Source organism: Tachypleus tridentatus, chromosome 3 (genome assembly GCF_004210375.1).
Source record: "Tachypleus tridentatus isolate NWPU-2018 chromosome 3, ASM421037v1, whole genome shotgun sequence".
Taxonomy (NCBI): Eukaryota; Metazoa; Arthropoda; class Merostomata; order Xiphosura; family Limulidae; genus Tachypleus; species Tachypleus tridentatus.
Genome location: NC_134827.1, coordinates 103,839,621 through 103,865,699, shown reverse-complemented (window position 1 = coordinate 103,865,699; position 26,079 = coordinate 103,839,621). Strand labels below are relative to the sequence as shown.

Below are 26,079 nucleotides of genomic sequence, written 5' to 3'. Positions count from 1 at the left end.
AAAATGTTACAAGCAAGCCTAATCTTTGATGTCTTATTTATGTGTTCGTCACATATTAATAACACTGTTTATTGTTTCTTGTAACCCAAATTATTCGGGTTTAATACTCTTGGTTGGTACAGTAAAAATAACCCATTGTTTAACTTTGCAGTCAACCACAATCAAAATGTATTGTTCACGCAATGTAATTTTCAAAACTAGACTAGCTTTGCAACGTATTTACGTGGAATTGTTAAAAAAAAAAGAAGATAATTTAAGTTTATTTTCTTGTAACCCTAGTGGTTGTTTACAAAACTTATATTCGACACCTGAAACGATTACGGAAAGCAATGGCTACAGAAAGTGAACAAAATCCCCGATAGCGATACGGGAAGTTTCTCAACTGATTGCTGGTTCTTCCGTTGCTCTCTGACTTCAATAGCAACACACTCCAAATGCTATATCTGCCGAGTAGAACTATTCAGAGGATTCGCCAGCAAGATTCAATAGTGATGGCGTGTTTCATAAAGGAAATAAGACAATTTTGAGACCGTCTACAATTTCTTTTTTTGGACTACAATTATTTTTATATCTCTAAAAAGAAATTTTGAAGTTAAAACATGGCGTAATTTTGTTTGGTTTTAAAGAAATTCATGTTATTCATTGCATTTCGGATTACACGCCTCTTTTGAAATGAACCTGACAACACCACCTACCGCCATTTCGTAGGATTGATTGTCGCTATATGACTCCCCCGCCGCTGAAAGGGCAAACGTATTTGGTGAGAGGGTTCGATCCCTTGTCCTGCAGATTGCGAGTCATCTGTCCTAATCCGTCGATTCTTCTTATTTATGTTGCAAATCGTTGCCTGGGACATCTGGACGTCTCTTGCCACCGTTTGTGGATTCTCATCTGTAACAAGACGTCGAATTCTTATTACCACGGCTGGGCAATTGTTTTTCGATTTAGGCTTGTCCACAGTTACTGATGATAGATTAAAGTCCACCAAACCAGGCAACCCTGTGACAAAAGTAAATCATTTCTTACACTGTAAAATAATCAACAGAGGAAAACGTATAGCATTTAGAGCTGTTGTAATTGTATCTGTCGCATCATTTTCTGGGAGGGGAATTCGAACCTACAATCCTTAGTTTACATGTGCCCTACCTACCAGGCCATGCTAGGACTTTAGAGTCATTTGCAATCAAACGAGCAGTTTTCTCAGATTTTGACGCAGTAAATCTTTCAGTCTTGTCGTAAAATATATACACCAATAGCTAGAGGGGTTTACCTAGATGGAAATGCACTGTTTAATAGTTGGAAGACAGGCAGATAAGGTAAATAATTCACTTTATTAACCCTTAATCATTACCACACAGTACTATTTTGTACTGTACAGCTATAGAAGGTTCTGTTTTTTATAATCACTGTATAAACTGTTGTTAGCTTCGTCCAATGTCGTCGAGAGGTAAAAGAACGTTCGTGGTATAGACGAGAATCTTCTAAACTTATCAACACAGAAAAAGAAACAAACAACAAATGGTCGATATGACGAATATGCAGTGAAACCTTTTTCGAAGTTGGCTTTCATCATATCCGAAGTATCTGATTTTCGGCTCAATATCCAAAAGTTGATTGGATACAGTTTAGCTTGTTTATAATTTTGTAAAAGTGATTGTCGTTCCTTTCTTTGACATTTTAATATATTTTATGAAAGATATCTTTTAGAGAGCGATATTAAAGCTGTAGAAAATTATATAAATACAGATCTTAGAATCTTCCAAACAATGTCCTAATAATATTAACCAAAATACAAGAAGTGTTTTAAACAACCTGAACTAGAACTACAATGTCATAATAAAGCCAGTGGACAATGGTAGAGCTATTACCATTCTCACCAGAGGGCAGTAATTTGTATAAGAAAACTCTCACCAGAGGGCAGTAATTTGTACAAGAAAACTCTCACCAGAGGGCAGTAATTTGTATAAGAAAACTCTCACCAGAGGGCAGTAATTTGTATAAGAAAATTCTCACATGGTCCTACATCTCAGTTTATTAAAACCCGGCCTCATAAACTTAAAAATACTTCTCCAAGACAATAAACTTAATAAAGAAACCCTTTCAGTATTTGACACCCAAACTTTTCCTGGTAGATTTTATCTCTTACCCAAAATACACAAACCAAACAACTCTGGTCGATCCGTAATTTCTAATATAAATACGGTTACTACTGAATAGTAGTCTGCTTCTGATGACCAGCACATGAAACGTATTCCCTGTACCTTCCCCTCTTACATAACGTATACTACCCACTTCATTAACATCACAGAAGATACTGCTACTGACGGACACTTACCACCCAATAGTCTTCTTTGCACGATGGATGTTTCTCACCTTTCCACAAACATCCCATATGATGGACTAGAAACACTGAAGTACAGATCAGAATATCAAACAATAACCGATCTTGCCAGCCTGGTTTTTAACTCTGAACATCTTCGAAGTTAATAACGAACACTACATTTAGGCTAACAGTACTGTAATGTGCACCAAAATGGCTTCCAATTATACCAACATTTTTATGGGTCATATTGAAAACCAACTTTTACAAGCAAGTCATGTAAAACCTCGTATGTGAAAAATAGACATTTTGTTATTTGGACAGCTGGTCTTAAATTACTTAAAGAATTTATCACACATACAAAAACTCGTTTCACGAAACAATCGTGTTCAGCTATGATCAACTTTCTTGACATACAGTTTTTCAAAACAAAACGGAATTTTACTGCTAGACCACAATACCTTCAATATAAAACTGTTACTCCTCTCACACTAAACGAAACATTATCTACATTTAAGCTCTCAGAATAAAGGAAACATGCTCAGACCAAACAGAGTACAGAAAACACGCTAAGGATCTAAAACAAACCATGTTGCAAAGAGGACACACGGAGAGACCGAAGTCAAACAGACAGACTGAAAGGGCTAACAACAATCAGCAGAAAAAAACATCCTGAACCAGAATAACACTAAAACTTTTAAATAAAATTCCTATCAATTTAAAAACTCAGAAAATTTTAACGAATTCCGAAAAAAAAATCATTTTTATCACCTACAACTCAACGATTATCTTAAAGATTTTTGAAGTTTCCGTTTTCTTCTGAGAAAGCAGAAGTCTAAAACTTACAGTTGCTCACACAAAAGTGAATTACGTCCCATCCTAAACGCCCGACACGGCCAGGTGTGTTAAGGCGTTCTACTCGTAATCTGAGGGCTACACGAGTTCGAATCCCAGTCACACCAAACATGCTCGCCCTTTCACCCGTAGGGGCGTCATAAAGTGACGGTCAATCCCACTATTCGTTGGTAAAAGAGTAGCACAAGATTTGGTGATAGGTGGTGATGAATAGCTGCGTTCCCTCTAATCTTACACTGATAAATTAGGGACGGCTAGCGCAGATAGCCCTCGTGTAGCTATACACGAAATTCAAAAAACAAAACAAACCCATCCAAAATTGGTTGTCGTCCATGCAATAAGAACCCGTTGTCAAACCTGCAAGTTCATAAAAATCACCGACTCATTTTCTGACAAGCGCAATCAAAAGAAGCTTTGAAATATCTAAAGAAATCACTTGTGAAATAAAAACACCATTTATCTTACACAGTGTAAAAAATGCCATCCGTACGACAAACACAAACAACTCTTAAAGAACGTTTAGACAACCATAAATCTTCTATTAACACCAAACAAGAGCTCTCTCTTGCTTAACATTTTCACCAGCTCTTGTCATTTCATTAACAATACAACTCTCAAAGACAGTGAAACAAGACTCAGAACTAAAGCAGGTAGAGAAATAAGTGGAACTTATAGGAGTGCTAATCTAAACACTTTTCAACCTTTCGGAATAAATCTAGGTCCTGGAATCAGTGATCGTTGGTTTCATCTTTGCCAGAAAAAAGAAAAATAATTCATTATTTGCTTTTTTTATGTATTATGAAAGCTGTTTGTTTGTTTGGAATTTCGAACAAAGCTACACGAGGGCTAACTGTGCTAGCCGTCCCTAATTTAGCAGTGTAAGACTAGAGGGAAGGCAGCTAGTCATCACCACCCACCGCCAACTCTTGGGCTACTCTTTTACCAACGAATAGTGGCATTGACCGTCACATTATAACGCCCCCACGGCTGGGAGGGCGAGCATGTTTGGTGCGACCAGGATTCGAACCCGCGACCCTCAGATTACGAGTCGCACGCTTTAACGCGCTTGGCCATGAAAGCTGAATTTCCTTAAACTTATTATTTGTTTAATATAATTTTTCATACCTGTTTTTATAAACTGATTAGTGTAACGCATCTTTTTCAATCAGTCTCCAGGTGTCACCTTTGTTATACTTAAACATCAATTATAGTTTTAAATATACATATAGGTCCGGCATGGCCAGATGGTCACAACTCTCGAGGGTCGCGGGTTCGAATCACCGTCACACGAAGCATGCTCGCCCTTTCAGCCATGGGGGGTATTATAAGTCACGATCAATCCCACTTTTCGTTGGTTAAAGAGTAGCCCAAAAGTTGGCGGTGGGTGATGATGACTATCCGACCTTCCCTCTAGTCTTATACTTCTAAATTAGGGACGGCTAGCGCAGATAGCCCTCGTGTAGCTTTGCGCGAAATTTGAAAACAAACATATGCATATATTTAGCCATTTCTAAAATTAAAATATTCCTAGCACTTTCACATATACTCTCGCCACCAGCTACATTGTTCCGGAAATAAGACGCTTACAATAGTACACGAAGAAATAAACAGTTCTTGAAAAATCAGGATGACATTCATGAAGTAATTGAACTCTCTCTATACAGATAAATCACTCGTTCCATCCTTCGAAAAGCGCTCGGTTTATAGGGGTTTTATTTCATTTCTATCAAGACTTCTTGAACCTACGTGTTTTTTCTAACATCATAAATACACACAGATATATATCTGTCATAGTTAAGCCTTCTCTGATAACGAAAGGCCGCGCGTAAACGAGATGAAATTCATATTCGTTTTAAAACGTGCGTTTGTTTATGGGATATTTTCGCTGTATTCACTACAGGGTTCAAACCTCGAATGATTCTGGAAGTTTTTAATGTGATAATTCAATTTTGAAGAAAATGCATTTTTTGAATTATCATGGTTTTGCCATCTGTTGAATCTACCTAATACCCCCAGTGGCACAACGGTATGCTTGCGGACTTATAACAGCAGAAACCGGGCTTCAATACCCGTGGTGGGCAGAGAACAGAAACCCATTGTTTCCAAGCTGCTGTTATCTACCGATTCTGACTCGACGTAATCACAAACAGCCTGTTCCGAGACTGATTCAACTATTCGCAGCCGTACGATAGTCGGAAACAGACTTCACAAGATCTGCCTGTATGTCAGGCGCCTAGTCAAATATGTTCTGCCTATAGAAAGACAAAAGAATTCTCTGTACTGATGCAAAAACACATCTAATGGACCAATAACACGAAGAGTACTTTCTTATATTTTAACGAGTTGCACTTGACCTACAAGTGGGATAAAAAGTTCAAATTCACATGTAGAGAATAAGGGCCTAAATCGACCCTTACTGAACTGCACTATTAAAACAACTCATGTTGGGGACCACGTTGTGGACCACAAAAATTCTACTTTCTACTGAACTGCACTATTAAAACGACTCATGATGGGGACCACGTTGTGGACCACAAAAATTCTACATTCTACTGAACTGCATTATTAAAACGACTTGTGATGGGGACAATATTGTGTACCACAAAAATTCTACATTCTACTGAACTGCACTATTAATACGACTCGTGATGGGGACCACGTTGTGGACCACATACCTCTACATTCCGCTGAAGTACACCGTCAATACGATTCATTTTTGAAATCTCAATCAGTAATCAATTGTGCTACAATATGCTGAAGCAATTTCCCCTTACTTTAGCCTAATGGGTTGTAACGCCCACCTCCGCTACACTAAATTGGTCGACACATCCGTTGAAAAAGAAGAGATTGACCGAATAGAGTGGCCTTCATGCTAACTGGACCTTAGTCCTATCGAGCACGCATGGAATTCTCTTGGGAAACACGTCACATTCCATTAAGTAACTTCACACTATAAAGATGCCCTGTAAACAGCTTTTTCAGAGGGGTGACCGTGGCTCTAGCGAGATTTTATCAACACACACCGACAGTGTGTGTTCGACTCTGGTGCCACGCCGACCCTGTAATTCGCTGTGACAAAGTGAAGTTTGATATCAAAAACTTGAAAGACGAAAAAAATCAACAAAAACGCAACTATCGAATGTTCATTTACAAACGTTACTTAAGCTCAGCGACCGATTCGTTGGATTTCAAATCACGTGACTAAGCCCTTTAGGCTTAGTTCTTAACATTAATGAGCTGGAAGGGTGTGAATACGTAAAAGTTACAAAAATATACAGACGTGAAGGTACGTGTTTAACAAACACAGAATTGCATAGAATTACAAATGTTAACCCTAATCTTTATTCATTTGAATTCTTCGATCTCAGTGTATTTTAAAAAAATCCCCCCAGTAAGAACACACGTTGCAACAGATATAGAGAGTCCTTTTCTGGCTATTACTTTAAACAGACTTAAAATAAATTTGTTTCAAACACGTTTTAAGTTTTCCAATATCCTCACGTTGCTGATCAAAGAAATTGGCATACAACAATAATAATGCGTCATATTAAGTTAAAACAAATATAGTAATTTTATTATCATGTGAATTTCCAGGTTTTACATTATAAACCTTTCCAAGTAAATTATCTCTCTCTCTTCTCTCTCTATTGACTAATGAAATGAAGCTAAATGAATAAACAAAATCATGAGGAAGGACTGCGTTAGAAACAGTAAATCTCAACCTCTGATTAATTATATTATAACCATAAAATATTCAAACCATAAACCAAAACACATTGACATGAATTTTGTTTAGGGTACATTTTATAATCCCATGTTGTACCTTGTATCCTAAAATCCTGTTTTGTTTTGTTTTAAAGTGCAGCGTATTTAAAAAAAAATTCATGTAATGTGTTTCGGTTTACGATTATAATATATATATATATATATATTACACATTTTAAAACTTTTCAAGTCGTTTCTCACATTTTTACTTTGTGAACCTTTCCATGTGTATCTCTAGGTTTTGTCATTGTAAACCTTCCCAAATGGACGTTTTGACATTGTAAGAGTTTTCATGTAGGGTCCCAGATTTAAACATCGTAAACTTTTCCACGTCAATATCCAAAGTTTCACACTGGAAAACATTTCCACGTGAACTTCCAAAGTTTCACATTGTAAACCTTTCCATGTGAACCTACAGAAATGTATGTCGTAAAACCTTTTCAAGCGGACACCCTCGTTTTGACACAGTAAGACTTTCTTTACGATTTCCCAGATAGAATCTCGACACTGGAAACCTTTCTACGCGTATACTTGGGTTTTGACAATGAAAACGTTTTCAACTGGATTTCCAGCCTGGCTAAATGGCACACAGATATAAGATTACATAACAACCTGATGGTTGAGGGTTCTTCACGATGGTTGTGAAACCTCTGTCCACTAAAGTACTGTTAACTTAATGGGCATAACCAAATAAATGGTCTTTCATATCCAACATGAGACACGAAACACTTACCATAAAAACCCAATCAGTATCCAATTATAAAGATCTAATTGTTGTCTACTGAAAATAATACTTGTTCTAGAGTTATATGTGCCTTCAAGTTAATCTATTATTCTAACCACACTTTCTCGTGGTATCACTTCAAAAACACTGAGTCCATACGGACTGCTGTTTTGTTTTCATTTACTTCGCTTGTACGCAGCATATTACAACTGTTTTTGCCAACACAGTATTCTACTAAGTGTTTTAAACCATACTCCATGAAACGTAGCACTAGTTTATTTAGGTAAGGACCACATATACTACGAATCGCAAGGAATGTAAACTACATGGTAAATGTTTCTCTTACCTGGCTCTCTACTCACAGGCCTCGTATGACAGACACCCTCTTCCTCCTTGTCAGACCTTGATGCGAATATGACGCTGTTCAACACGATGTTTATTTATGTCGGCGGCCATTAGTGACTTCATAATACTCCCAAGAGAGTGGCTGTAATTGGTCTCTCCTACTGACACTTCAACCGCACAAGCTCGATTCAGTTCACGTTTTGTTTACACTTGTTGTCGCCAGGGGTAGATCACAGTTGTTCAGTATCAAGTTGTGTTGGTGGGTTCGCTTTCATCACATACCGAACCCAAATTTAATGATTCACCGCTGTAATAATAACAAGAAAAATCAGTACTACATGTTCATAGCGTCCAAGACGTATTTATTTACAGAATTTTGTCGGATGAAAAGATATAAAATAATTAATATCCGTGTTTGTTAAACCTTTATAACCGTGGAGAAATTCAGGTTGTGTGTGAAGCAAATACGGAAAATGTCTTATTTAAATCGATTTATCATCGCCTATAAGCATTTATGTCGTGGACGACATAGTTTCTCAATGCTTTACTTGTGAAGTTATGCACTTCACGCTCGGTTGTCTAAACATTTCGTGATGTCATCAGCAAATCTGAATTCCAAGTTACCGCCGTTCGCTTCTTCTCTTTCCTTGAAAATGTTTCATCGTTAAAAACACGTAAAAATATATCTTAGAACAGCTGGTATGGGTATCAACCTGGAGATGACCTTCTTAGGAACGTTTCTATTCCAAATTGGTTTCTCGTCATCACGAAAAACACGTGAAGTTTTATATCACATGAAATAAAAATATCCAACTGGAATGGCGATTCTAAAAACGTAAACAAATTTAAACAAATCAGTACTTATTCACACAATATTCAGTTTTCAGTATCCTTATCACTGAGGTTAGTGTGTGTTTTCTTACAGCAAAGCCACATCGGGCTGTCTGCTGTGTCCATCGATGAAATCGAGCTCCTGATTTTAACTTTGTAAATTCGAAGACTTGCCGCTGTCCCAGCGGGAGACAAGGTCGGACGCAATGTTTCAATGAAAATATCAAATTCTTGATCTACGATGACCCTAGACCTTAGAAAGTTGCGTGCGTTAATCAGAAAGGAAGCGGGTTTTCAAATTAAATTAACATTCCAAAAGAGAATTATTTCTGTCCTCGTTTGTTGATGAGCGCGCACCTGAACAGTGGACCATTTATATCGTGCCAAGCGCGCACCTGAACAGTAGGCCATCTATATTGTGCCAATTGTATGGGTCGAAATTACAGCTTGCTCGACAGTTTGATTTGTTTCGAATTTCGCGCAAAGCTACTTGAGGGCTATTTGCACTAGACGTCCCGAATTTAGTATACTATAAAAGACTAGAGGGAAAAAAAAAAAACTAGTCAACACCAACCACCGCCAACTCTTTTATCAACGAAAAGTAGAATTGATCGTAATATTACAACGCTCACACAGTTAAAAGGGCGTTCGAGGACGGGATTTGAACCTAGGACCCGCATACTGGGAGTCGAGTGCCATATTCACCAGGTTTTGCAAGGCCCGTTAGCAGTCTTATTACATTCTCATTATGTTATAGTTTCACATTTCTGTGATACATTTTATAGCACTTCGGGAACGTTATTCTTACACAGCCAATACACTACTAGTTGGTCGTATTTTCATATACTGTTATTGCATATATATTTTGTTCTTGAACACCTTTGACTGTATTTTTAGAACGTTTTTGGGACATCATTTTCAAACACTAGAACTGATACACAATTCAAAATAGAAATCCACAGAAGAATCACCCGCACTGGATTACACATTCTCTGGGACTCAGCACATGAAACAAAACTAAAACTTAACACATTAAGAAACGTGGTCTGCATGGTCAGGTGGGTTAAGACGTTGGACTCGTTATCTGAAGGTTGCAGGTTCGAATCCCCCATCGCACTAAACATGCTCGCCCTTTCATCCGTGGGGCGTTATAATTGCACGGTAAATCTCATTATTGTTTGGTAAAAGAGTATCCCAATATTAGACGGTGGGTGGTGATGACTAGGTGCCTTTACACTTGTCTTCCACTTCTAAATTAGGGACGGCTAGCACAGATAGCTCTCGTGTAGCTTTGCTTTCAAAACCGTTTTAGTCATTAAATACATGATAAAGTTATTTTTCACCAATTTCAAAGCTAACATTAAGATGGCCCACAAGTTTATCCATGTCATCAGCTTTGTTTGTACACGTTCAGAAACATGTTTGTTTGTTGTAAAATTTTACATAACAGCTACCTGCGCATAACTGTCATTAATTTTGAACTAACAGATCAGAGGTAAAGGCAGTTAGTTAACAGCACGCACCGCCAACTCTTGGATTGTTCTTGTTTGATCGAATAAAGAGATTTGACGGCTACGCTTCAGTTCACCACGGCCCCCAGAGTGCAGAGCGCGTTCTGTGACAACGAGACAGGGAATCTAGTAATTAAAAGTTCAAGTATACCTGGCCTATCAAAAAAATGTGTTTTTCCTTTTATGAAGAATATGCAATTGATAAAAAAGTTATATTGGTGTCCTTATAAATTTGCTTTAAGCCTATGGATAAGATAAGATCAAGAGATATCAAATTAATTGACCTATAGTTATTTATATATGTGCTTGTAATAGATAGGTGCGTATATCTGATTACAGCGCCACCACGTGCAATATCTTTATTTCTTTTGACAGCGTTGATTTATTCGTTGTACATTTTTTAAACCTTTAACGCAATACTCAAAGCAGTAGGTACTAAGTTTATCTCTTTATAGATCTTCTCACTATAATGGATGTAACGAGTATATCAGCATCTATGTATGTGACCAAAATTCCTTCGTATTCTGTTGAATGGCACCATAAACGAATACTCATACAAAATTTTACACTTTGGGTATTCAATATTAAGACAATTAAAAGAACAACTGTGATATGTACAACAACCATTTCTTTACCACAGAACACAATTTTTTAAAGAAGTGCTCGGCTCACAACAATAACATAGTTTTCACCAGAACTTTACGTGAGAGTTTGATTATACCTTTATTGATATAATCTTTAAAAAACGAATATTGTTTTCTTTCCATAAACGACACCACTTTTGATGTATGAAAACATTATAGTTTATATCACTAACATTTATGGAATTTCTTAGTTCTGTACAGTGAGTCATTTTTGATGCAACGAGTTGCGCATGAGAAGTAATTCCAAGAAAAAAAAATCCCCTTGTTTTTTGGAGAACTTTCAGTTTTTCTCAATGAAATATGAATAATACTGTTAGGGAAATGGCTGCCCGCAGAGTGGTGTTTAGGTTAGTATATATAATCTATATTCCAACATTCTTTCTCTGTTTATAAACACATATTACCCCTAGCCAGCCTTTGTTTAGACTTCCTAGTTCCGTCTCGAGCTTATGATTAGTACAGGATGTGTCAGATAGTTTTTTTTTAAAATTATTACTTAGATGAAAGAATTATTGGAATGATACTTCACTATTAAAAGTTAGTTGTTAAGTAAACCACTTTAATTCATGAACTTGAAATTTAAAATACGATTAATAACTAGTGCGTGGGCCTAATACCCTCAGTCATAAAGGCGGGTTTTGCCAGAGGGTCACAGCTTGGCTAACGTGTTGTAGACGCAGCTCTTAACATATGTTTAAACAAATCATTTCTCAGTTTGCCTCTGGTGGTGAAAGAATCACATTTAAAATACGCTGTTCCTATTTGGTTTTGTATATTTTTCTTAGATTGTAGAAACAAAATGGCTTTATTTATTACAGTAGGATTACTGAAGACCGTTTGTTACTTAGCGTGCCTTTCTTTTGAAAGATTATTCCAAATACCAGTTTTGAGTTGTAGTTTATATGTAAAGTAAATATACACACGTTTTGCTTCAATATTTAAATAAGAATATCCGATCTTTCATTATACTGGGTGTTTATCATTTTGTTTGAATTCTGGTTTGTCCTTTCTTTTGTCACGAGTTTTTTCCTGTTTCCTAAGAAAATGTATCTCAAAACAGCTGGTATTGGTATTAACACTTTTACTAATAAAGCAGAGAACAACGTATCAACCTTCGTAAGTCATCTTCAGGTTAAGAAAGAGAGAGTTTGAATGTGGCCGTTGCCGGACACAGGTCTTGGGGACGAGAGTATAAATGAGTACGGGATTGTAGAGGGCGTTGCAGGTGTACGTTAGGCTATTAATTAGTATAGGTATAAAGGTATTCCTGTTTTGTTTTCTGTTTTGTTTTGTATTAAGCACAAAGCTACACAATGGGCTATCTGTGCTCTGCCTACCACGGGTATCGAAACCCGGTTTTTAACGTTGTAAGTCTGCAGACATACCGCTGAGCCACTGGAGGGCAAAGGTGTTCCTTTATATTTGGCCTAGCGCGTTAAGGCGTGCGCTTCGTAATCTGAGGGTCGCGGGTTCGCGCCCGAGTCGCGCCAAACATGCTCGCCCTACCAGCCGTGGGGGCGTTATAATGTGACGGTCAATCCTACTATTCGTTGGTAAAAGAGTAGCCCAAGAGTTGGCGGTGGGTGGTGATGACTAGCTGCCTTCCCTCTAGTCTTACACTGCTAAATTAGGGACGGCTAGCACAGATGGCCCTCGAGTAGTTTTGTGCGAAATTCCAAAAACAAACAAACTTAGCATCTGGATGTTTTCTGTGGTTATGTTGTGCTTATTTGATCAAAATCATATAAAGGTGTTTTGTGTGTTCTTTGAATCTGGTTTCCATTTTTCTGCTTGTTTCTCCAATACAAAAGTCGTGGCAGTTGTTTCATTGTATTTTATAAATTATGTTAATGTGTTTGTCAGTGTAGTTTTTACATAGTATGTACTTTAGTTTTATGCCTGGTTTTTCAGTAAATTTGATGTTTACTGGAATGTTGTGTTTTGTTGTAAGTTTTTCCAAATGTTGGTTATTTTTTCACTGATGTCAGGAACATATGTTATACAGCAGTATAAGGTGTTGCAGTTTGTTGTATCTTGGGATTCATTGTTATTTGTTTCTTGTTGATCTAGGTGTGTGTGTATATTTTTGTCTACAGTTTTCTGAGGAAATTTGTAGATCTTGATGAAGCGTTGTTTTATTTTGTTGATTTCATCGTTAATGTAATCGGGTTAACATAGTTTTGTGGCTCTGTTTATTTGGTTTCTTAATATGTTAAGTTTTTGTTTTGTTTCATGTGCTGAGTCCCAGGGAATGTATTATCCAGCACGAGTCTGTGGATTTCTGTTTTGAATTGTGTATCAGTTCTAGTGATTTTGAGGTTAAGAAATGATATTTGGTTAGTTTTTGTCTTGTTCACAAATAAACTTAATGTTGGGGTGTATGGAGTTAACATGATTGAGAAAACTAAGTATGCGTTCTGTACATGTGAATCCAACAACTGTATCATTAACATACCTGTACCAGTATAGTGGTGGGTGTAAAGCTGAATTGTTCGCTTGAGATTCAATCTGTGTCGTAAGAATGTTGGCTAGAACTGGTAAACAAAGGATTCCCCTACTTAGGACATTTATATGTAGGTAGTTTTGGTTATTGAACATAAAGTTACTTTTTGTGGTAGAGATTTCTATAAGGGTTGATCTTGGTTGCTGGGAATGTGTATCAATGGGTTGGGGTCTTGGATATAAAGTTCTAAGCCGACCTTGCAGGCTTCAGTTGCTGGGACTTCTGTGAAGAGGGAAATTACATCAAAAGTGACCATTAAAGCTTTATGATTTAGTTGATTAAGAATATATTTAAGGTTGAAAGAATCTTTGAAGAAGGTGCCAGCTGATGTTACACATTTATAAAATGCCCACGCTATACATTCATCGACGTTGTAGTTAAATGATTCGTAGGTCGACATTGTGGGTCGTAGTGGATAATCGGGTTTGTGAGGTTTGGGGGTGCCGTATAGTTATGGTGTGCATGGTTGGTCTTTCGTAGGTAAGAATAAAAGTTTTCTCAGATTGTGTTGGTTTTTTCATTTGTAGTAGTATTTTGTTTAATTGGTTTCATGTGTTTTTGTTGGATTTGTGTTTAGTAGTTTAAATTTGTTTATATCTGATAAGATGTTCATTTTTTGAATGTATTCATTTGTGTTCATTATAACAAAAGCGTCTTTATCTGATATTATAATTTTGATGATGTATTGTTTTAAGTTATTTATAGGAGTAACATCTCTTTATGTGAAGTTGTTGACTAGTTTTCCTTTCTGTGAAATTAAGTTGATAGTTTTGTGTGAAAATTATTTGAAAGAGTTGTTTAATATACTGGTTTGAGGTGTTTCATAAAAATAGGTGTTTTCACTTCTACCTGGAAAGATAGGTTGTTGGTTGTCGGTGGAATTGTTATCGAAATTGTCTTCCTTCTGGCAGTTGTTTCCGTTGTTTTGTTGGTGTTTTCAGTCTGTGTAGAGTGGATTACCAGTCTGTTTTCCAGTGTTTCAAGTCTTCCCGTCAAACTTTCTGTTTTCTAGTGTTTCAAGTCTTCCCATCAAACTTTCTGTTTTCTAGTGTTTCAAGTCTTACTTTCAAACTTTCTGTTTTCTAGTGTTTCAAGTCTTCCCGTCAAACTTTCTGTTTTCTAGTGTTTCAAGTCTTCCCATCAAACTTTCTTTTTCTAGTGTTTCAAGTCTTCCCGTCAAACTTTCTTTTTCTAGTGTTTCAAGTCTTCCCGTCAAACTTTCTGTTTTCTAGTGTTTCAAGTCTTCCCATCAAACTTTCTGTTTTCTAGTGTTTCAAGTCTTCCCGTCAAACTTTCTTTTTCTAGTGTTTCAAGTCTTCCCGTCAAACTTTCTGTTTTCTAGTGTTTCAAGTCTTCCCGTCAAACTTTTTTTTTCTTGTGTTTCAAGTCTTCCCGTCAAACTTTCTGTTTTCTAGTGTTTCAAGTCTTCCCGTCAAACTTTCTGTTTTCTAGTGTTTCAAGTCTTCCCGTCAAACTTTCTGTTTCTAGTGTTTCAAGTCTTCATGTCAAACTTTCTGTTTTCTAGTGTTTCAAGTCTTACTTTCAAACTTTCTGTTTACTAGTATTTCAAGTCTTCCCGTCAAACTATCTTTTTCTAGTGTTTCAAGTCTTCATGTCAAACTTTCTGTTTTCTAGTGTTTCAAGTCTTACTTTCAAACTTTCTGTTTTCTAGTGTTTCAAGTCTTCCCGTCAAACTTTCTGTTTTCTAGTGTTTCAAGTCTTACTTTCAAACTTTCTGTTTTCTAGTGTTTCAAGTCTTCCCGTCAAACTTTCTGTTTTCTAGTGTCTCAAGTCTTACTTTCAAACTTTCTGTTTTCTAGTGTTTCAAGTCTTCCCGTCAAACTTTCTGTTTTCTAGTGTTTCAAGTCTTACTTTCAAACTTTCTGTTTTCTAGTGTTTCAAGTCTTACTTTCAAACTTTCTGTTTTCTAGTGTTTCAAGTCTTCCTTTCAAACTTTCTGTTTTCTAGTGTTTCAAGTCTTACTTTCAAACTTTCTGTTTTCTAGTGTTTCAAGTCTTCCCGTCAAACTTTCTGTTTTCTAGTGTTTCAAGTCTTCCCGTCAAACTTTCTGTTTTCTAGTGTTTCAAGTCTTCCCGTCAAACTTTCTGTTTTCTAGTGTTTCAAGTCTTCCCGTCAAACTTTCTGTTTTCTAGTGCTTCAAGTCTTCCCGTCAAACTTTCTTTTTCTAGTGTTTCAAGTCTTCCCATCAGACTTTCTGTTTCCTAGTATTTCACATCTTCCTGTCAGACTTTCTGTTTCCTAGTATTTCACATCTTCCTGTCAAACTTTCTGTTTCCTAGTATTTCACATCTTCCTGTCAGACTTTCTGTTTTCAAGTCTTCCTGTATTTCACATCTTCCTGTCAGACTTTCTGTTTCCTAGTATTTCACATCTTCCTGTCAGACTTTCTGTTTTCTAGTATTTCACATCTTCCTGTCAGACTTTCTGTTTCCTAGTATTTCACATCTTCCTGTCAGACTTTCTGTTTCCTAGTATTTCACATCTTCCTGTCAGACTTTCTGTTTCCTAGTATTTCACATCTTCCTGTCAGACTTTCTGTTTCCTAGTATTTCACATCTTCCTGTCAGACTTTCTGTTTTCTAGTATTTCACATCTTCCTGTCAGACTTTCTGTTTCCTAGTATTTCACATCTTCCTGTCAGACTTTCTGTTTCCTAGTATTTCACATCTTCCTTTCTGTTTCCTAGTATTTCACCTGTCAAACTTTCTGTTTCCTAGTATTTCACATCTTCCTGTCAGACTTTCTGTTTCCTAGTATTTCACATCTTCCTGTCAGACTTTCTGTTTCCTAGTATTTCACATCTTCCTGTCAGACTTTCTGTTTCTAGTATTTCACATCTTCCTGTCAGACTTTCTGTTTCCTAGTATTTCACATCTTCCTGTCAGACTTTCTGTTTCCTAGTATTTCACATCTTCCTGTCAGACTTTCTGTTTCCTAGTATTTCACATCTTCCTGTCAGACTTTCTGTTTCCTAGTATTTCACATCTTCCTGTCAGACTTTCTGTTTCCTAGTATTTCACATCTTCCTGTTTCACTTTCTGTTTCCTTGTATTTCACATCTTCCTGTCAGACTTTCTGTTTCCTAGTATTTCACATCTTCCTGTCAAACTTTCTGTTTCCTAGTATTTCACATCTTCCTGTCAGACTTTCTGTTTCCTAGTATTTCTTTCTGTTTCTGTTTCTAGTATTTCACATCTTCCTGTCAGACTTTCTGTTTCCTAGTATTTCACATCTTCCTGTCAGACTTTCTGTTTCCTAGTATTTCACATCTTCCTGTCAGACTTTCTGTTTCCTAGTATTTCACATCTTCCTGTCAGACTTTCTGTTTCCTAGTCTTCCTGTCAGACTTTCTGTTTCCTAGTATTTCACATCTTCCTGTCAGACTTTCTGTTTCCTAGTATTTCACATCTTCCTGTCAGACTTTCTGTTTCCTAGTATTTCACATCTTCCTGTCAGACTTTCTGTTTCCTAGTATTTCACATCTTCCTGTCAGACTTTCTGTTTCCTAGTATTTCACATCTTCCTGTCAGACTTTCTGTTTCCTAGTATTTCACATCTTCCTGTCAGACTTTCTGTTTCCTAGTATTTCACATCTTCCTGTCAGACTTTCTGTTTCCTAGTATTTCACATCTTCCTGTCAGACTTTCTGTTTCCTAGTATTTCACATCTTCCTGTCAGACTTTCTGTTTCCTAGTATTTCACATCTTCCTGTCAGACTTTCTGTTTCCTAGTATTTCACATCTTCCTGTCAGACTTTCTGTTTCCTAGTATTTCACATCTTCCTGTCAGACTTTCTGTTTCCTAGTATTTCACATCTTCCTGTCAGACTTTCTGTTTCCTAGTATTTCACATCTTCCTGTCAGACTTTCTGTTTCCTAGTATTTCACATCTTCCTGTCAGACTTTCTGTTTCCTAGTATTTCACATCTTCCTGTCAGACTTTCTGTTTCCTAGTATTTCACATCTTCCTGTCAGACTTTCTGTTTCCTAGTATTTCACATCTTCCTGTCAGACTTTCTGTTTCCTAGTATTTCACATCTTCCTGTCAGACTTTCTGTTTCCTAGTATTTCACATCTTCCTGTCAGACTTTCTTCTATTTCACATCTTCCTGTCAGACTTTCTGTTTCCTAGTATTTCACATCTTCCTGTCAGACTTTCTGTTTCCTAGTATTTCACATCTTCCTGTCAGACTTTCTGTTTCCTAGTATTTCACATCTTCCTGTCAGACTTTCTGTTTCCTAGTATTTCCTGTTTCTTCCTGTCAGACATTTCTGTTTCCTTTCCTAGTATTTCACATCTTCCTGTCAGACTTTCTGTTTCCTAGTATTTCACATCTTCCTGTCAGACTTTCTGTTTCCTAGTATTTCACATCTTCCTGTCAGACTTTCTGTTTCCTAGTATTTCACATCTTCCTGTCAGACTTTCTGTTTCCTAGTATTTCACATCTTCCTGTCAGACTTTCTGTTTCCTAGTATTTCACATCTTCCTGTCAGACTTTCTGTTTCCTAGTATTTCACATCTTCCTGTCAGACTTTCTGTTTCCTAGTATTTCACATCTTCCTGTCAGACTTTCTGTTTCCTAGTATTTCACATCTTCCTGTCAGACTTTCTGTTTCCTAGTATTTCACATCTTCCTGTCTTCCTGTCAGACTTTCTGTTTCCTAGTATTTCACATCTTCCTGTCAGACTTTCTGTTTCCTAGTATTTCACATCTTCCTGTCAGACTTTCTGTTTCCTAGTATTTCACATCTTCCTGTCAGACTTTCTGTTTCCTAGTATTTCACATCTTCCTGTTTGACTTTCTGTTTCCTAGTATTTCACATCTTCCTGTCAGACTTTCTGTTTCCTTGTATTTCACATCTTCCTGTTAGACTTTCTGTTTCCTAGTATTTCACATCTTCCTGTCAGACTTTCTGTTTCCTAGTATTTCACATCTTCCTGTTTCACTTTCTGTTTCCTTGTATTTCACATCTTCCTGTCAGACTTTCTGTTTCCTAGTATTTCACATCTTCCTGTCAGACTTTCTGTTTCCTTGTATTTCACATCTTCCTGTCAGACTTTCTGTTTCCTAGTATTTCACATCTTCCTGTCAGACTTTCTGTTTCCTAGTATTTCACATCTTCCTGTCAGACTTTCTGTTTCCTAGTATTTCACATCTTCCTGTTTCACTTTCTGTTTCCTAGTATTTCACATCTTCCTGTCAGACTTTCTGTTTCCTAGTATTTCACATCTTCCTGTCAGACTTTCTGTTTCCTAGTATTTCACATCTTCCTGTCAGACTTTCTGTTTCCTAGTATTTCACATCTTCCTGTCTGTTTCCTAGTATTTCACATCTTCCTGTTTCACTTTCTGTTTCCTAGTATTTCACATCTTCCTGTTTCACTTTCTGTTTCCTTGTATTTCACATCTTCCTGTCAGACTTTCTGTTTCCTAGTATTTCACATCTTCCTGTCAGACTTTCTGTTTCCTAGTATTTCACATCTTCCTGTCAGACTTTCTGTTTCCTAGTATTTCACATCTTCCTGTTAGACTTTCTGTTTCCTAGTATTTCACATCTTCCTGTCAGACTTTCTGTTTCCTTGTATTTCACATCTTCCTGTTTCTTTCTGTTTCCTAGTATTTCACATCTTCCTGTCAGACTTTCTGTTTCCTAGTATTTCACATCTTCCTGTCAGACTTTCTGTTTCCTAGTATTTCACATCTTCCTGTCAGACTTTCTGTTTCCTAGTATTTCACATCTTCCTGTCAGACTTTCTGTTTCCTAGTATTTCACATCTTCCTGTCAGACTTTCTGTTTCCTAGTATTTCACATCTTCCTGTCAGACTTTCTGTTTCCTAGTATTTCACATCTTCCTGTCAGACTTTCTGTTTCCTAGTATTTCACATCTTCCTGTCAGACTTTCTGTTTCCTAGTATTTCACATCTTCCTGTCAGACTTTCTGTTTCCTAGTATTTCACATCTTCCTGTCAGACTTTCTGTTTCCTAGTATTTCACATCTTCCTGTCAGACTTTCTGTTTCCTAGTATTTCACATCTTCCTGTCAGACTTTCTGTTTCCTAGTATTTCACATCTTCCTGTCAGACTTTCTGTTTCCTAGTATTTCACATCTTCCTGTCAGACTTTCTGTTTCCTAGTATTTCACATCTTCCTGTCAGACTTTCTGTTTCCTAGTATTTCACATCTTCCTGTCAGACTTTCTGTTTCCTAGTATTTCACATCTTCCTGTCAGACTTTCTGTTTCCTAGTATTTCACATCTTCCTGTCAGACTTTCTGTTTCCTAGTATTTCACATCTTCCTGTCAGACTTTCTGTTTCCTAGTATTTCACATCTTCCTGTCAGACTTTCTGTTTCCTAGTATTTCACATCTTCCTGTCAGACTTTCTGTTTCCTAGTATTTCACATCTTCCTGTCAGACTTTCTGTTTCCTAGTATTTCACATCTTCCTGTTTGACTTTCTGTTTCCTAGTATTTCACATCTTCCTGTCAGACTTTCTGTTTCCTAGTATTTCACATCTTCCTGTCAGACTTTCTGTTTCCTAGTATTTCACATCTTCCTGTCTTCCTGTCAGACTTTCTGTTTCCTAGTATTTCACATCTTCCTGTCAGACTTTCTGTTTCCTAGTATTTCACATCTTCCTGTCAGACTTTCTGTTTCCTAGTATTTCACATCTTCCTGTCAGACTTTCTGTTTCCTAGTATTTCACATCTTCCTGTCAGACTTTCTGTTTCCTAGTATTTCACATCTTCCTGTCAGACTTTCTGTTTCCTAGTATTTCACATCTTCCTGTCAGACTTTCTGTTTCCTAGTATTTCACATCTTCCTGTCAGACTTTCTGTTTCCTAGTATTTCACATCTTCCTGTCAGACTTTCTGTTTCCTAGTATTTCACATCTTCCTGTCAGACTTTCTGTTTCCTAGTATTTCACATCTTCCTGTCAGACTTTCTGTTTCCTAGTATTTCACATCTTCCTGTCAGACTTTCTGTTTCCTAGTATTTCACATCTTCCTGTCAGACTTTCTGTTTCCTAGTATTTCACATCTTCCTGTCAGACTTTCTGTTTCCTAGTATTTCACATCTTCCTGTCAGACTTTCTGTTTCCTAGTATTTCACATCTTCCTGTCAGACTTTCTGTTTCCTAGTATTTCACATCTTCCTGTCAGACTTTCTGTTTCCTAGTATTTCACATCTTCCTGTCAAACGTTCTGTTTCCTTTCTGTATTTCACATCTTCCTGTCAGACTTTCTGTTTCCTAGTATTTCACATCTTCCTGTCAGACTTTCTGTTTCCTAGTATTTCACATCTTCCTGTCAGACTTTCTGTTTCCTAGTATTTCACATCTTCCTGTTTGACTTTCTGTTTCCTAGTATTTCACATCTTCCTGTCAGACTTTCTGTTTCCTAGTATTTCACATCTTCCTGTTAGACTTTCTGTTTCCTAGTATTTCACATCTTCCTGTTAGACTTTCTGTTTCCTAGTATTTCACATCTTCCTGTCAGACTTTCTGTTTCCTTGTATTTCACATCTTCCTGTTTGACTTTCTGTTTCCTAGTATTTCACATCTTCCTGTCAGACTTTCTGTTTCCTTGTATTTCACATCTTCCTGTCAGACTTTCTGTTTCCTAGTATTTCACATCTTCCTGTCAGACTTTCTGTTTCCTAGTATTTCACATCTTCCTGTTAGACTTTCTGTTTCCTAGTATTTCACATCTTCCTGTTTGACTTTCTGTTTCCTAGTATTTCACATCTTCCTGTCAGACTTTCTGTTTTCTAGTATTTCACATCTTCCTGTCATACTTTCTCTTTTCTAGTATTTCACATCTTCCTGTTTCACTTTCTGTTTCCTTGTATTTCACATCTTCCTGTCAGACTTTCTGTTTCCTAGTATTTCACATCTTCCTGTCAGACTTTCTGTTTCCTAGTATTTCACATCTTCCTGTTTGACTTTCTGTTTCCTAGTATTTCACATCTTCCTGTTTGACTTTCTGTTTCCTAGTATTTCACATCTTCCTGTTTGACTTTCTGTTTCCTAGTATTTCACATCTTCCTGTTTGACTTTCTGTTTCCTAGTATTTCACATCTTCCTGTTAGACTTTCTGTTTCCTTGTATTTCACATCTTCCTGTCAGACTTTCTGTTTCCTAGTATTTCACAACTTCCTATCAGACTTTCTGTTTCCTAGTATTTCACATCTTCCTGTTAGACTTTCTGTTTCCTAGTATTTCACATCTTCCTGTTGCCATTCTAAATTTGAATGCTTTAATTCTTTACAGCCACGTTTAAAAAAACAAAGTGTTCCTATTATTATTGGCTGTAAGTTAACACTAAAAATTCATATTATACCATAGGAAGCTCTACATACTCTCTAACCGCCTTAAAAAAAAATCACGTGTATCTATTGAATTGAAACATCCAATTTTTTCCAGTCGTCTTTGGAGCTACTTTCTAGAAACCGCGTTTCGATACCCGTGGTGGGCAGAGCACAAATAGCCCATTCTGTGGCTTTGTATTTAATTTTTAAAAAACGTACATAAAACGTTTTAGCTTGGATGTTAAATTATGAAATCGGGCTTCGATACCTACGATGGGCAGAACACAGTGAAACCATTGTTTAGTTTAGCGCTAAACAACAACCACATGTAATACTGTGCGAACATAGATAATAGGTTTAACTTTCACTAGGCTATATGGTTCTCAATCCAGCGCTCCCTTTATATAGATAACAAGTCTAACCTTCATCAGGCTATATGGTTTTCAACTCAGAAGTGTATGAACATAGATAACAGCTCTAGGCTATATGGTTCTCAACTCAGCGCTGCCTGGAGAAAGATAACCATATACCTTCACCAGGAAATATGGTTCTCCAACTTGTCCCAAGCTGTTCAGAAACTTAAAATAAACACAAACAACACGTTTTGTTGTACAATATGTCGATCTGAATAGCAAAGTTCAAACCATACAAGTTTATGGAACTCTCGATTGTATTAAATTAGGTTTACTTTAAGTTGTAGTCACTGATATTTTCTTAAGAAATATGATATTTCATTTTTTCTGTTATGCGATTTGTTGCAAAAGTAAGAAAAAGACAAATTTTCTTTGTAGTAAACTAATTGTAAAAACTACCCAGAAATACTTTGGTTATTGTCAAGTGCACAAGAGGCTATCTGTACTCTGTCCATCATGAGTATCTTGTAGTTTCTTGCTAGATGTAGATTCATTTAAATTATTTTATTTCTCTCTGACCTCTGAGAGTCGTGGGTTCGAATTCTGGTTGCCCCAAACATGCTCGCCTTTTCAGCCGTAGTGGCGTTATAATGTGACAGTCAGTCCCACTATTCGTTTGTAAAAGAGTAGCCCATGAGTTGGCGGTTGGTGGTGATGACTAGCTGCATTCCCTCTAGTCTTACACTGCTAAATTAGGGACGGCTAGCGCAGATAGCCCTCGAGTAGCTTTGTGCGAAACTCAAACAAACAAACAAACAATCTCTCTGATCTCATGCTGTCACGTCTGTTTTGTCTATAAGTTAACTTTAAGAACGTCTTCTATTGAGTTCATCTGCATTCTCTTAATAAATCTGCACATAAACACCTCATTTTCGAGACTTATTTTAAAACCTAATGGTATAAAATGACAAAAGTGTTTAATATACATTTGCCTACCGTGAATAACAACTTAAAATATCTGATAACGAAATTTATCTTGATGTATCAATGTCTACAATAACACAAGGTATATTATTAAATATTTATGAAAAAACAATATCTATAAATTCTAGGCTTAAAATCAAATAATTAATAACTAAGGAATATTTTTATTATATATTTTAGCCTTGTCTGAGAATGCATAATACCTGAGAAATATCCACAGGCCTTTCTTCTTGAACAATATCTATTTGTGCAACTTGTAAGTAATTTGCTCACCTAGATACAAGTAAATGGTCCGGCATGGTCAGGTGGGTTAAGGCGTTTGACTCGTCATCTGAAGATCGCAGGTTCGAATCCCCATCGCACTAAACATGCTCGCCCTTTCAGCCGTGGGGCGTTATAATTGCATGGCAAATCCCATTATTGTTTGGTAAAAGAGTAGCCCAAGAGTTGGCGGTGGGTGGTGATGACTAGCTGCCTTCTCTCTAGTCTTACACTGCTAAATTAGGGACGGCTAGCGCAGATAGCCCTCGTGTAGCTTTGCGCGAAATTCAAAACAAACCTAACCATACAAATATGTGGGGGCGGTGCTAGCTGCACAGTCGCTGGGTTCTTTTGACAAATATCTCTTGTGGAATCCTCTGAAGACCTTTAAACATCACTTAAATGCATTTTGTTCTCTACACTGTCTACATAAGTCAACAACAACAAAAAACATATCCCAGGACGTAATTAACAGGGAACAGCGTTAGGTCCGACAACTACACACTACGTAACGTGAATGTAGGTTTATTCCAATAAATTATATGTGCATTCTCTTTTTGAAGTCGAACTAGCAAAAACGTACGACGTAAATATCAAACGAACTGATTCACTAATGTAAAAATCAAGTTAAAATTTATATTTATAGCGAACACTACCATAAACGAGCATTAGCGGAATTTTTAACGAGTAGATGAAATCTTTTAAATAGGACATTTATCATTTAGACCTCCTTGAACTTAGCGTGCGATTTCGTCTGGAGAAAGTTCTGAGAATACTGAAAGAGAGACGAAAAAATTTGTTTGAATTTATAATCTACGTTTTGTGTGTGTGTTTATCTTGCTTTACTTATTTGAGATTCCAGAGATTTGACTCTTTTCCAAGAGTAAACAAAATTAGACAGACTCCTTTGTGTAAGTTTTTAATGGTAAGAAACGAGATATTACTGAACTAATATTAGTATTTACTGTTTTATGTTGCTGAATACGTAACTAACCAGAATATGTTAGTGTAGTGTACACGTACATACAGGGTTTAAAATAAGTTTAGTTTGTTTTGAATTTTGCGCAAAGCTACCCGAGGGCTATCTGCGCTAGCCGTCCCTAATTTAGCAGTGTAAGACTAGAGGAAAGGCAGCTAGTCATCACCACCCACCGCCAACTCTTGGGCTACTATTTTACCAACGAATAGTGGGATTGCTCGAAACATTATAACGTCCCCCACAGCTGAACTGGCGAGCATGTTTGGTGTGACGGGGACTCGAACCCGCGACCCTCGGATTACGAGTCGAGTGCCTGAACCACCTGACCATGCCAGGCCTGGTTTGTAATAAATATTTATGGTAAGATTGTGGAGATCGAACATCAACTGTTGTGAAGATTAATACTCTATACAAGCATCTAAGTTTAATTAATAATTACTGAAATTAATGAAGTTTTTAATGGCTAAATACTAATTAATATCTAGTTTTTACCTTACGTTTCAACTGCTTACACGCTACCGTCTCCAAGGAATCCCTGAGAAGGGCTATTTTCTATCTTGTTAATGACCGTGATTCGATCCTGGGTCCACTTTAACCACTCCACTTAGATCGACGGTTACTAAACAGTAATTAGAGTTTGTCGGTCGTATAGGCATTGAGTATCATTAGAATAAGCTTGCCAGATCATTTTTGGTTCTTTATTTAGAATCTAAGACTAAAAAAAATACATATTTAATAATATAAAAACTTAACTTGTCTGATCAGATATTCGTTACCATAACAGCACAGGTCACGTGACTGATTAGGATTCTCTGACTACAGAAACTTGTAACGTGTCAGACCAGAACTCTTACTAGTAAAGTAAAAACAGAGCCTTTTTTACTTCCTAGACAATTTATTTTATAAGAAGTCTCCGGAAATTCACGGAACTTATAAGAATTGAAACTCTAAACGCATGTTAGCCTGCAAGGCCTACAAGTCTCCCTGACGCGAAACCAATGACCTAAAAAAGTGTGGCATCTCTAGTTCGAATACTACTTTTGGTAAGATGACCACATACAAGTCCAAAACTACTCTTCGACCAATTAATATGTTTAAGAGAAACGTATACGGTTCATGTGTCTTCTCGATGACCAATCAGTATATTTAAAACAAACGTATAAAATTCAAAGACATGCTCGTTGACCACTTAATATACTTAAGACAAACTCATGCAGCTCAAAGGCCTACTCATTAACCAATCAACATATTTAAAACAAACGAGTTGTTGTTCGAATAGAATGGGATAAGTAGAAATCTAAGCTTAAATTCTCTGATAACAGAAGCTATCTTTATTTATCTTCCAAACTGTTTTATACCGTTCACTAGCAACCTTGTCTCACGTAGTTTACGATATTCAGTGATTCTAGTTTATTACCTGTAAAGATATTAACAAACAGACGAACTCACTTATTTTCTATGTAAAACAGGCCCCACATGAGAAAACCCGAACATTCATTAATTGAACTAATTTTAATATTGCAAACATGTCAATGTTTTCTGTTAAGCTCGGGTATCGTTTAAGAATTTTTCTAATCAACGAACTACTAGAAAACAGATCATACAAAAGCTGTTTAAAACGCCAGGGGGTTCAATACGGTTCACATGAATAGGGTTATGTCGTACTTTGTAGT

The 26,079-nt window shown here is 36.8% G+C and overlaps 1 long non-coding RNA gene across 2 annotated transcripts; it reads right to left on the bottom strand.

The window, feature by feature from the left end:
- Positions 1-539: 539 nt before the first annotated feature.
- Positions 540-24,913, bottom strand: LOC143247652 (uncharacterized). Of its 2 annotated transcripts, none has more exons than XR_013026636.1 (3): positions 24,899-24,913; positions 8,011-8,316; positions 540-999 (listed from the first exon to the last, which is right to left on the bottom strand). It is a non-coding gene; the product is annotated as an uncharacterized LOC143247652 (long non-coding RNA). The 2 variants fall into 2 exon arrangements; XR_013026635.1 differs by lacking the exon at positions 24,899-24,913 and adding an exon at positions 23,440-23,586.
- Positions 24,914-26,079: the final 1,166 nt, after the last annotated feature.